A 13,516-nucleotide genomic window follows, 5' to 3' on the forward strand; every position below is an offset into this window, starting at 1 on the left:
TATTCTGTCATCTTCTGTAAGAGAAAGACAACCACTTGTGAAAGCCTAACGGCTAATATAGGCTCTCATGTTTGACTTTCTAAAGTGTTCTGCTCACGAATATGATCAATGATGCTGCTGCTTCTCCTCCACGCTGTTCAAGCCGAACGAATAATGATGTTCTGCGGTAGTTTGATCCTGTAACTGTACCACAGGGAACATTTGTCATTGTCAGTTTAAAGGCATCAGGAGTCATAACGGAAAACTCCCAATCCCAATAATCCTTCATGACTGTGTAATGGTCTGTGATAGACAAATGAGAGCAGCCCATCTGCTGGAAAGACATCATGTGTAGAATGACATATCTAAATTTTAGGCCCCTGATACAATTTTTAAATAGACCATAAAACTGATTTTATATCCGGCTTGAAATGCAACTACTTTGTGTGATTTTCTGAAGTTGTACAGTGTTTTTTTTTTACAGGCATCATCCAAATAACTGCAAATCTTAAAGGAATAGTTCACCCCATAAAAAAATGTAAAGTGAAAAGAGGTGTGTCTTTATGACGTTTTAATAGCAAACCATTGCTACTTGTCAAAATACGAGTCCATAATCTATAATAACGCTTCCTCCAGTGAAAAAGTCCATCTTCTGTTGTCCTCTTAAATCAAAATCCAGCCACATATTTGTTTTTGGCTTGTAAACTGTGCTTGATCTGTGCAGATTTCTCTCCTGATTCACTGGAAAAAGCAAGAGGGGACTTTACTCATGAGTATTTTAGCCAGAAACAACGGTTTGAAGTTAAACAGACTTAATGGATTTGAAGCTTTTCACTTCTCCAGATGTTAACTGATGGACTGGAGTGGTGTGGATTATTGTGTTGTTTTTATCAGCTGTTTGGTAGAGATGCCACTAACGACTATTTTCATTTAGATTAATCTATCGACTAATTTTTCCGATTAATCGATTAATCTAAACGATTAATTCCCCACACAAAAAAATCTACAATTTTACTTAAGAATATTTTATTAAACCAAATGAAATCCAAATTTCTATGAAATCCTTTTTTAAAGCAAAAGTAAAGTGCAACATAGAGTGCAAGAAGCAAGCGTCTACCTCAGTCCAAATCACAGTTCAGTATTATAATGTGAGAATGACGACATATCCACGGGTTCTAGTCTAATAATAATACAATTATATTCAAAAAAACACTTTTTAAAGGAGTATTTACCAGAAATATGATTTACCAGAATTTTAGGTGACAAATGTAAATGTGCAGTATTACTAAAAAAAAATACTTTTTTTTTAATATATAAAATTAATTAATTGGAGATGTTTTTTATTATTAATATTTAATGGAACCATTAAAATGGAATCCAGAAAATAATGGAAATACAGAATTTGGTAAAGATAAAACTGCAAAACTCAATTAATTAGACTTTTTGATTAATAAAATGTAATATATAATATAATTTAATTATAGGGCCCTATGAAATCCATTTTATTTCCAAATTCAGTTTTTTTAAATTTTATTAATCAAAAAGTCTTAATTAATTGAGTTTTACCTTTACCAAATTCTGTTTTCCATTATTTCTTATATCCATATTATTTCTTCCATTATTCTTGATTCCATTTTAATGGTTCCATTAAATTTTAATAATAAAAAGCAATATATATTTTTTTTTTGTGGTAATAAAACAGATTTAAGTGAACAATAGCTTTTAAAAGTACATGTATAATAGCAATGATGTAATAATTAGTTCAAATAAAGTATCAAAAGCTAGAAATTATATGGTTTTATTGAACAAATCTTTTAAAATACATAATGTATTACAGTTTTTACAATCAGTTTGCTACTATTTTCAGAACCTTGATGTCATTTTTTCACAACTCTAGACACAAAACAGTTATCACTTGTAACACAGGCTGTCTAATGTTTAAAACATTGCATTGTGCATTCACATCTTTAAAGAAATCTTGCATAATCATTGGTTCAAAAAACAAATTTACAGTGAAATACCATAGATCACCCACACACAAGCAACCGATAGTTTCACTGTGTCATTGTTCGTACAATCATTAAATATTGTAGAACAGAATAGGTGATACAGGTTTCATTATGGTACTACATGTACAGTAAATACATCTCTGTAAAAGTACTGCAGGAGTAGAGAGAATACTACAGACACAGTGGAATCATTGAACAAAGATTGTAATATATTGATGCAAAACACTACAGTACAATCACAACATAGGTTTATTTGAATCAAAGCAAAAATACAGTAATTAGCTATGAAATAGAAAAGAAAAGGCAGTACTGTAAAACATCAAATGCAGTGTTCCTCAACTTGCTTGTACTGTAAGAAACAAAACAGGAGCGATTACTGTACTTCTACATTGTCATCAACTCTGTGTTGTGGATTTGGCCACAGGTTCTCATCTACATCACAATGGATGTTTTCATTAGCCAAACATCTTGGAAAAAACCTTCGGGCATGGCCAATCCAGGCCTGACACTGGTCTGCTGTGATGTCATTGCAGGCGTCATCCATGGCCTGGAGAAGAGTGACTTGTTCATGAGGGTGTCTATCATGAACCTTCCATCTCCATGCGGAGAAAAATTCCTCAATCGGGTTAAGGAAGGGAGAGTATGGGGTAAATACAGGGTGGTAAATTGAGCATGGGCCTGAAACCATGCTTGCACCACATGAGCATGATGGAACCTGACATGGTCCCACACAATGACATAGGTCACACCTTCAGCTCTACAAACCTGATCGAGCTCATCAAGAAAGGTGACAAGGAGAGCTGCATTATATGGTCCAATATGAGGTCTGCGTCCCACCACACCATCTTCTGATATAGCTGCACACATGGTAATGTTGGCCCCACGTCGTCCAGGTACTTGGATGGTTGCCCGCTGGCCAATGAAATTCCGACCTCTCCTCCTCGTCTTGGCCAGATTAAAACCTGCCTCATCCAAATATATGAATTTGTGATGGTCGTCATCAGCATCCAGCTCCATCACCCTCTAAAAATACATTTTGGAAAGAGATTACTGTACAATGTAGAATTTTTGGGAATGTTTTTACAACAGCCATCTTGAAACTGAACTTACCTGAACAAGGGCCTGCATCTATACAGTGCAGTACTGTCAATACTGTAAATAGTCTGAAAAGGTGGTACAGTATTTGGGACCATAGACACAGTGTCTGATGAAGCATTATGATAAAATATTAGGCTACATCCATGGATATTGTAGTCTAATTGGTTCATGCTCCACGCTAATTGGTGACAATGAATCTCGTTACAGTATCTTGAAACTTTCATGATTTAGACATGGAAGATTGTTTGTCTGTTTCCATACAACGATGCATTAAGAGTAATGCAACAGTTACTTATCATTTTGAGCAGTTGTATCAATTGATAGTTAGATCATTGTAAGGAAATGAATAGACACTCATTTGAAATGTAATGTGTGAATTGCCTTTTGAAATAGTAGTACTTTGATGTTAAGTTGTGTCCTATTGAACAGGTGATTTTTGTTGAATGAACAAATTATCAAGTTTTATGTGGCAATTGAGAAAAGGGTTAGAGTTTTGAAAAATGTGCATTTTGATCATTGGTTGTGAGTTTTGTGTCTAGAGTTGTGAAAAATGACATCATGGTTCTAAAAATAGTAGCAAAGTGATTGTAAAAACGGTATAAACAATAGAGCTAATGTACATTATACATTACAACAAAGGCCTGCAGGAGGTGCCGACAGCCTGATGATTATTTTGACACATTACTGTTTAATATTGACCAAGCACCATTTAATTAAAACGTACAAACTTAATCTTTAATATTGGGCCATTTCTTTAGGACAGAAATACTATAGCCACTGTAATTACATGAATATGTGGACACCAAACCGTGGAAACTCAGAGTGAGGAGCTTTTATTTTGAAATCGCGATGTATTCTCCTGTGTTTGTGTAGATTTAAGTTCACAGATGAAGGTTATAATAAACCCAAACTCACAACAACATGCAGAGATGGAGTATGAGTCGCTCCACATGTAAATGATAACAGTTTCGGTCACGTATGTAAATAATTAAAGAGCATAGACTGTGTGAACTGCATCGCATATAATTATTTAATTCAATCATAGCGTTTGTGAATTCACAATTATGCTTAATTATGATTTTTAAATGGGTTAATATATCATGCAGCCTTGGAAAATAGTCTAATAATGTGTTTTATGGATTCTCGTCTGTGAAATGCGCCACTTCCGGTATTTTGCCGGTTAGTCGACACGAGCAAAATGAAGTCGAAGATTTTAAAAAAAATCGACTAATCGACTAAAATCGACGAATCGCGACAGCCCTACTGTTTGGACTCTTATTCTGACGGCACCCATTCACATCCATTTGTGAGAAAGTGATGCAATGCTACATATCTACTGAAGAAACAAACTTTGATCTACATGTAGAATGGTCTAAGGTGAGTAAATTTTCATTTTAGGGTGAACTGTTTCTTTAAAGTATGTTCTTAAGTACTATCAATAATTATGCATACCTGTAAGTCATTTAGTGCAGGATGACTTGGTGCTGAGGTGTACTCATATTTGGAGGTTTGGTAAACTCATTAAACCTAAGGGATAAGGATTAGTCATGCATTCCTTTGAAACCACCACTAACAAATACTTTTGAGTTGTAAATGTTTAGAGTATCCAGCAGATGATGCCATTGAGCCTTTTTGTTGTGTGGGTGTGGCAGTGACTGATGGAGAGCATCCTTCTATTAATGCTACTCCATAGACAGAACATAACTAATTGGGAATGATTATACAAAATAACCAAACATGGAAATGAATAACAATTAATAAAGACCTTGTAAGATGCATTAATTAGCATCAAGCTTACAGATAAAGAAAAACTGAAAATAGCAATGGGGAATATTTTAACTCCAAGGATATGATTTAATTTAGCATTTAATTGAAAACTCACATTTTGCCTGCTCTTCAATCATAGTAATGCTGCACTACTTGTGAGCTCCTGTGTTTATGATTTTGTAAGTCATTTTAGACAAAAGCATCTGCATAATGAATGATATGTGCAAGCTGATTGTTATTTTGTCTTGTTCAAACAGTGCATACCGGCCAGTTCACGCTGGACTGCAGTGAGGACAGAAGCAATCATGAGCACGGTTTATCTCTGGAGTGACAGATGGACGCGCTCTGAAAATGTGATCTGGGATTTCACATCAGAGGTAGAGAACATGAAGTCGAGTGCTGATCTGATCTTAAAATCAGCAGGTTCACGCCACTGCCTTCACGCACTTAGAATATAAAACACAACCCGCATCCACAGCGAAAAAAACACATTCATTTAATCCAGCATGTTTTTAGGGGGTTATTTTGTGTCTTTTGATGATGTGTATGATTTCCTGAAAAAAAAACATATATGCTCTAAACAACATCAGTGTTAATAAATCATATAAAATGCATAAGCTGTTTCAAATAAATATATCGCATAATGCAAGTATAATGGGTTGCAAATGGCTAAAATCTGAGATTAGGTAAAAACTATATGGTTCATGGGTCATCGCCACATAGTGGCAAACCATTGTAATTTCGAAATGCTTATGATGAAGCCTCACGTGACTTTGGCAGTTAAACACACTCTTAATTGCTCGCTCAAACTAATGGTTTCAAATCTTCACAAAGCAATATTTCACTACTTAAAGGTTAATGTCTCTGACTATAAAGTTTTGATGCAGGAGAATAGACTTTTGAATGCTGTGTATTTCGTTCTCTCCCGAAACGATCCAGGCATCTCGAATACCTTAAACTTGATGTGTACAGCAGCATGTGATTGCATTTGTAGCCTGTATCGAGTGTTCAGGATTAGATGACCCTGCTGAGACGGATAGAGGGAACATGGTGAACTCTCTGCTAGGAATCTACTTGCCAAATCAACGACAGCTGCCTGGCTGCACCTTCAGCTGATAACACACAGTCAGTGTTTCACTGTGACAACAACATTACAAAAATATAAGTGGTGCTGCAGTGCAAGTCTGACAATGTTTTCCACCACCACTAATGAATTTGAGTTAATTGCATGACTCATAATTGGATAATGGTAACAGAACAGCTTTAAAGCTTTTAAATTTCTGGATGTCTTGAGTCGTTGATTGTTTCCCAGCAGCCTCCGTTCATTTATACAGGTGTGAGATGGGCATTAGGTTCTTGTCCAGACTGTGAGATTGTGTTTTTCTCTTCTGCATCAACTGCTCGCATTCAATTCCTTCATCCAATCACAGTCTCTAAGCTCTGCGTTTCAGGGGACAAAATTTACTCTCTTAAAATGTCAATTCCAGTATTTTTGGATGCATCTGGTTTACTCTGTTTGACCTTCAGGGATGCCGCTGGTTTTTAAGTTTTTAAAGATCTGTGCTGACATTTTCCTCCAGCGTTACGTCCCTTCTGGCGCTGATGTGGTTTACTGATCTCTTTTTCCATAATTTCCATAATGTTGCTCTTAAAGGCAGCAGTTCACCCGAATACATTTACTCAACGTCATGTAAAACCTGTACGACTTCCAGGCTTTCCAGAACTGACAAAAGTATCTTGATTTTTGAGTGCAGCTGACAGAAAACAAGAATCCTATAAGTGGCTGATTTAACCAAGAAAACCCAAAGACTTTACCTAAACTTATTTAAAACTTCAACACTGTAATGCTTTGCAAGCACTTTTATTTCCGTCGGGAAATGCAGATATATTTGGAGCGGGCCTCCCTTGGTGGGTTTCAGTTTCTGGACAGTTTCTTGGCTCTGTTATTTTCTCTTCCACCCGCTGTAGCGAGTTTTATTGAATTTGGCTTACAGAAGAGCAAAAAAAGAGCATTATTAGCCTCTCTCATTTGTTACCCCAGGACTTCTCATTCTGGCTCATTTATCATCGTTGAAATCCAAAACTGATATTTGGCAGGAGAGCCGAGCCGGCTGAAGGGTTTATTTGTTAGCTGTTATTTAACAGAAGCTTTTCATCACAAAAAAGCAGAGTTGTATGATTCATCGTCTTGCTGCACACAATGGGTTCAGATAATTAGATTACAGGTACATAATGAAGTTGGGAAACATTTTAGACTCACTTATGCTCATCACCTCCTGCATCTTATGTGTTTTTATCTTGAATCAAGGCCTGATGATATATTATTCTTATCCTAGTGTAGCCAAACCTTTGGTTTTGGGCCCAGCGTTTGACTGTTGCGCAAAACACCCCCCACTGTTTTGTTTTCAAGAACTGTTTAGGAACAGATTTATCTGAAATGCCATTATAGCAGACCGGTGTGGAAAATCAAATATAGATGTGGTAGTTTTGGTACACAAATAGCTATATAAAAACTCTGAAACAATTGTGAAAAATAAATATCTTATTAAATATTTGCAAATTTAATAAAAATTTTCCCATCCAAAATTAATATGCTTCCACTAAATAATAAGACGTATGTATATATATATATATATATATATATATATATATGCATGTATGTATATGTATGTATATGTGTCCCTGGAGCACAAAACCAGTCTTAAGTCGCTGGGGTATATTTGTTGCAATAGCCAAAAATGCATTGTATGGGTCAAAATGATAGATTTTTATTTTATGCCAAAAATCATTAGGATATTAAGTAAATATTTTCATGAAGATATTTTGTAAATGTCCTACTGTAAATATATCAAAACTTCATTTTTGATTAGTAATATGCATTGCTAAGAACTTCATTTGAACAACTTTAAAGGAGATTTTCTCAATATTTAGATTTTTTTGGACCCTCAGATTCCAGATTTTCAAATAGTTGTATCTCAGACAAATATTGTCCGATCTTAAACCATACATCAATGGAAAGCTTATTTATTCAGCTTTCAGATGATGTATAAGTCTCAATTTTGAAAAAAATTACCTTTATGACTGGTTTTGTGGTCCGGGTCTACGTATGTATAGGTAGTATAAAACATATCATACATTAATAAATAGAAAATTATAGAATTATATATAAAATATTATATAATAAAATATAATTTTGTTTTCTCTATAATTAGTTTTATACATTTGTGTGTTTGAACATGTATGTGTAATTTTTTAACATATACTAATTTTAATATTTTATATAGGCTGTTATTTAGCATTTATTTGCTATACATATATATATATTTACATATTTAAAAAAAAAATGTTTTTATACTTTAAAAGTTTTAAATAGTTAGTGTAACTTGTTTTAATTGATTGTTCCCCTCACAATGAACCCAAAACAGCATCTCATTCCTGTTGTGCTCTTTCCCGTGTAGATTTGGTCTCTCTCAGGAATCAGTGCTGTTCTCTAGCATTAGTTCCACTTGTTTAGAGTTGCATCTGAAGCATAACGACCTGCGTTTTCTCTTCTAAAACACACCCTCATAAATAATTGCATTCAACAGGGATGTTTTTGGTGGGATGGAAAGGATGGCCTGTTTTGCACTGGAAAATGGAATCACGGCATTCTTATTTTTATATAGTCTATATGCATGGTGTAAAACTCATCCTAGATAAATAGAGAGCGAATGTGATTCATAAGGTATCTGCGCTTCATGTATATCGTGACATTTAATGAACTTAATATCACACGAACTTGTCATATATCTGAAGTGAGCTGGCAAACACATCACAACACCTGCTATTTCTCAAGTTCCAGCTTGTATACGCCATTAGGATGACCGTATGGCCTAACTTTCGGTGTCCATTAGCTAAATGCATTCATAGTTATTAAATGAGCTCCAGATGCCTAATTTTTACTGCTATAGAGTTCAGTTAAGTTTATTGGGCATCATTATTTTTACTCGTGGTGCTTATTTGTTCCTCATAGACTAATAATTCATCTGTATTTCACAGGACTATTGCCACTTCTGTTTTTAAAAGAATAAAGTTCGATAATTATGTACTAATGATCTTTCAGTTTGAAGAGAACAGTCTGGTAGTTTGAGCTCATAAGCCAGCGGATGCACAATAACATCTAAACCTCTCAGGACGAGCTTCATTTGCACTGCTGAGGCCCAAAGCTGTTGTAAGGAGCTTTAAGGGGACTCGTGGGTAAAGATGTCATGTGACAGGTATTAGATACAGTATAGCAGTCCTGACATCAGGGGTCATTGAAGGAGGATGATGGACAGAGAGGAAATGGAGTGGAGAAAGGGCAGGTGGAGATTCTGCTGCTGTCAGTTCATCCTTAAAACTAAAAAGACTGCACATCCCTAGAGACCGGGCTGGAAACACTGGCCTGCAGCGATGCACACGCTCACTAAATGAGCTGAAATACTACAGCAATAAACTCACTGCAGAGACGGATTGAGCAGATGTTTTACTATTTGAACTAAAGAGAGTGATTAAGGTAGAAGATCGAATCAATTCTGTGCATTGTTCATTAAGATACTTTGCTGCTTGTTTTCTTAACACTTTTGTTCGCAATAGCATACAGTTTCTCTTGCTGTTTTGTTGCATGCATACTGTGCACAGTAAGAAGATTTTTTGCATGCATGCAGTACCCACATGAACAGCTATGTTTGCAATATCATGCTATCATACTCTGAAAAAAAATCATATGGTTGAAATATTAAGAATATGTAGTTTGCTATTCTGAATGCAACCCATGTGATGTATAAGCCAGAAATATCAGTGTATTTTATACATTATATATGTATGTGTATGTGTGTGTGTGTGTATATATATATATATATATATATATATATATATATATATACACACACACACACGTTTTTTTTTCTGTGAATTGGGAGGACTTTCCATAGACTTTAATACTGATATACTGGTTATAATATATGACCAGATGGTGTAAGTAATGACACCAACCAGCATGGACAAACTAGACCATGCCAGCCAGCCAAACCTGCTGCTTTTAGCTTTAACAATGAATGATGACTTTGATTGGTGGATGTATTTGATCTTGCCCAATGAGAAGTGTTTCTCGAATCACATGACCAGTAGGCCTTGATCCACCTGCACCTTTGATGTGTTTTTATGCTTGTTTACCAACTAATTGTTTCTAATTCTATCTCAAATGTGATTTTCTGAGAAACTTTTATTTCAGAAGCAGAACAGACTTAAGCTGCCGTGTTTTTCCCCTGAAGCTGTGAGACTGCTACATTTTTTATAAATGCCAGTGAGACACTGTTCTCCAAAGAAAACAAGCATTACGCTGTTTCGCCTCAAAAAGAAACTCCAGAGAGTGAAAATGGCTTGATCTGGACCATCAGTTTAAGATGCTTCAGCTGCATCTGAAAAACAAATGAACCCTTTAGTTTTCAAATGGAGTGAATCTGATGAACAAGAAACCTGATCAGTGTGGATTGCACACACTGCATTGCTCCTGTTTCACAAGCCAGTCGTCGAATGACGTCATTGCAGACCATGTAAGTGTTTATATGTAGTGTATATAAAATAATTGCTAAGTAACAGCTAATATATATATATATATATATATATATATATATATATATATATATATATATGTATGTAAATATATAAAAAATGTGTTAAACTTGTGTGTGTGTCAAATAAACATATACAGAATGTATCTTCCTGTTGCGGAGCTGATAAGACGCGAGGCGAGCGGATCCAAGTGCAGGCATTTATTATTAAACATATAGTCAAAACACAGGCAGGGTCAAACAACAGCAAACGGGTATAGCACAGGCAAGACACAAGAGTAATCCTAGGGCAAGCGTGGATCTTTGATCGGTGAACAATATCCGGAGGGCTTGAAAAGAGTGATAACGTGATATCATCTGATAACGTGAGCAGTAGTCCAGGCAGGAGCAAAAGAGAGATCCAAGGTAGGCTATAAACTCAAGGACAGGCAGAGATCAGACAAGAAACGAGATACACAGGCTAGGATAAAGATACAAATGACTCAGGCAATAAACTAGACTTATGCTGCCTTCACGTGCTATCGGAATTATCGGAAATATGAGTTTATCGGAAATTGGACATGAATGTGAAATAATCATGTATCTGACCGAAATTCCAGAATTGTCAGTAAACTGCATGTATAGCGCAGTGAATGTTTATATGATTGTCAGCCAATGGGATGCTACATTTTATTCTTTCCGACATTAAAGCACTTGAATACGACAAGCTCGTAATCACGACTTCATAAATGGGAAATAGGAAATTTCGATAGCAAGTGAAGGCAGCATTAGACTTAGAAAACACGGAAGGGCTCCGTAATGTAGCTATCACTGGGAGAGCGATAAACTCTAGACAATACTCAGCAATCTGAAAGAGGATGTCCAAGGTTTATAAAGCATGTCTGATTGGATTCAGCTGTGTATGTGTAATCGGTGCAATGGATGATGGGAACCGTAGTCCGAAGTGACATGCAACAGTCTGTGCGGTGCGAGAGTCAACATGATGGAGAGGCAAACTCCTGTGGCAGTCGGACGGAAGGCCACGAACCGGATTCGTGACACTTCTAGCATTCAGTGACAGCATGTTAGTAAACATACTCGGTGGCCTTTTTTACAAACTTGTGATATATTCTGAGGGAGACTGCAAAATGTTCTAACGGAAGAATTCTGAAAGCCTCATTGTACCATTGGTCCATCTTTAATCCAGACAATGAGTATACAATTACGAGCCACAAATAATTGCTTGCCAGCTCGACCTGAAGATGTGACAGTTTACTGTTCTCTCTAATCGTTCCCAAAATAAAAAAACCAAGGGTCCTTCTCAATAATGCAGTTCAATATACATTCAAGCTTTGCTTTAATCTTATCCCCAAAGTGGCTAATCAAAGGGCAAAACCCTTTGGGAGTGTGTACCCAGGCCAGATTTACATTTAGGGCAGACTGGTGAATGCTTCGGGTTGATCTTAGAAAGTACATAAGGAGTACAATGTATACAGTGCAGTATTTTATGTGTTTCTTGTGCCTTATTACACAGCAGTATACACCTTATATTTTGCATGACATTTGACCATTTCTCCTCCTCCTGAGCCCCCCCCAAAGTCCCTTTCCCACCCTGATAACAATGCTTGCAAATTGTTTCCTGAATTAGAAACTAACAAGGTGTAAACCTTAGAAATAACCTTCCTTGTGTTCGAAGAGTGCTTCAAAAATAGATCTAGTTTAGTACACATCTCTTGAACTGTGGGCAAAGTGAGAGTTTTTTCAATGAAATGTCTGATTTGAAGGAAGCCAAAAAAACCAGAAGAAGATAACCCATACTTTTCTTGTAACTGTTGAAATGTTAACAAAGAATTCCTGTTGTACAAGTCTGATACTGACCAGATTCCTGCTTTGGCCCATTGATGAAAAACACTATTTTGAAGCCCAGGGGGAAAGGCTTTATTCATGATCAGAGGAATCAGCGGTGACGAAAATTAACTTCTTCCCCAAAAGGAATATCTGAATAGCTCGCCAGATCTTTAAAGTACTTTGTAAGAGAGGATTATTGCAAATTTCCCAGCCAATAGACTTCTATTGTAAAAGAAGGGACGAACAAACCATGAGTCTATTTCTGTTTCTGGAGCTTGTTGTAACCACCTCAAGATAATTCTTATGTGACAGGCCCAATTATAAAAACGTAAATCAGGTAGTGCTAAGCCACCTTTGTCTACAGGTAATTGCAATTTGGATAATTTAATTCTAGGCTTTTTCATATGCCAAATAAACCTACTAAAATGCTTTTCTAAATCTGTAATTATCTTTTTGGCAATATATAACGCAGTCATCTGTAAAGGGTGCAGCAATCTAGGAAGTACATAATTTTTTTGTGTTTACTGTGACTTTTACATTTTTAATTGAGATTCATTTCTGTTCAGGTTAGTCCTATGACAATAAATATTATGCCATAAATGCTGTGGATAGAGCTTATGATAGCACCTGAAATTTTCCCTTAACCAGCACAGCATCTATGGTCACCCAGCTTCATCAGCTAGACCACCATCAAACCAGTTTGGAAATTCATTGTGGTCTAATCTGGTCTGTTCAGCTGGGTTAGTGCAGCAGATGCTCAGTCTGATTGATGTTGTTCTTTACCCATGATTTTAACACGATTAATCACGGCTGTATGTTGTTTAGCTACAGATGACTGTGGTAATGTGCTAGAAATATTACATCAGTATTCACTAAAGCAGGGTTGTGTGTTTCTGTATACGCTCCAGCTGATTAATGCTTAAGAATCTGGCTTTTTAAAACAAATTGCAGACTAGAAATCCAATTTAAACTAGTAGCACTGGTTTGGAATGTGGCAGCTCGTCCTGAACCAGTAATAAACCAGGTTGGTGCATCAGCTACCATCTTACGCTGGATTTCTAGAAGGGTTTAGTGACCTGAAGCAAGCTGATATTTCAGCGAAACTGTGCTGTCTGCTTCAACTTCCGAATCAAATCCATTCCTGACATTCAGTTTTGAGCACTTCTGAGTGATCATGCATCAGCTTTGATGTGATTTTAGAGATACATTTTTTAGAAAAGTGCCCTGGTGGTTTGTGCCCAAAAC

The sequence above is a fragment of the Barbus barbus genome (genome assembly GCF_936440315.1).
Source record: "Barbus barbus genome assembly, chromosome: 23".
NCBI classification, from domain to species: domain Eukaryota; kingdom Metazoa; phylum Chordata; class Actinopteri; order Cypriniformes; family Cyprinidae; genus Barbus; species Barbus barbus.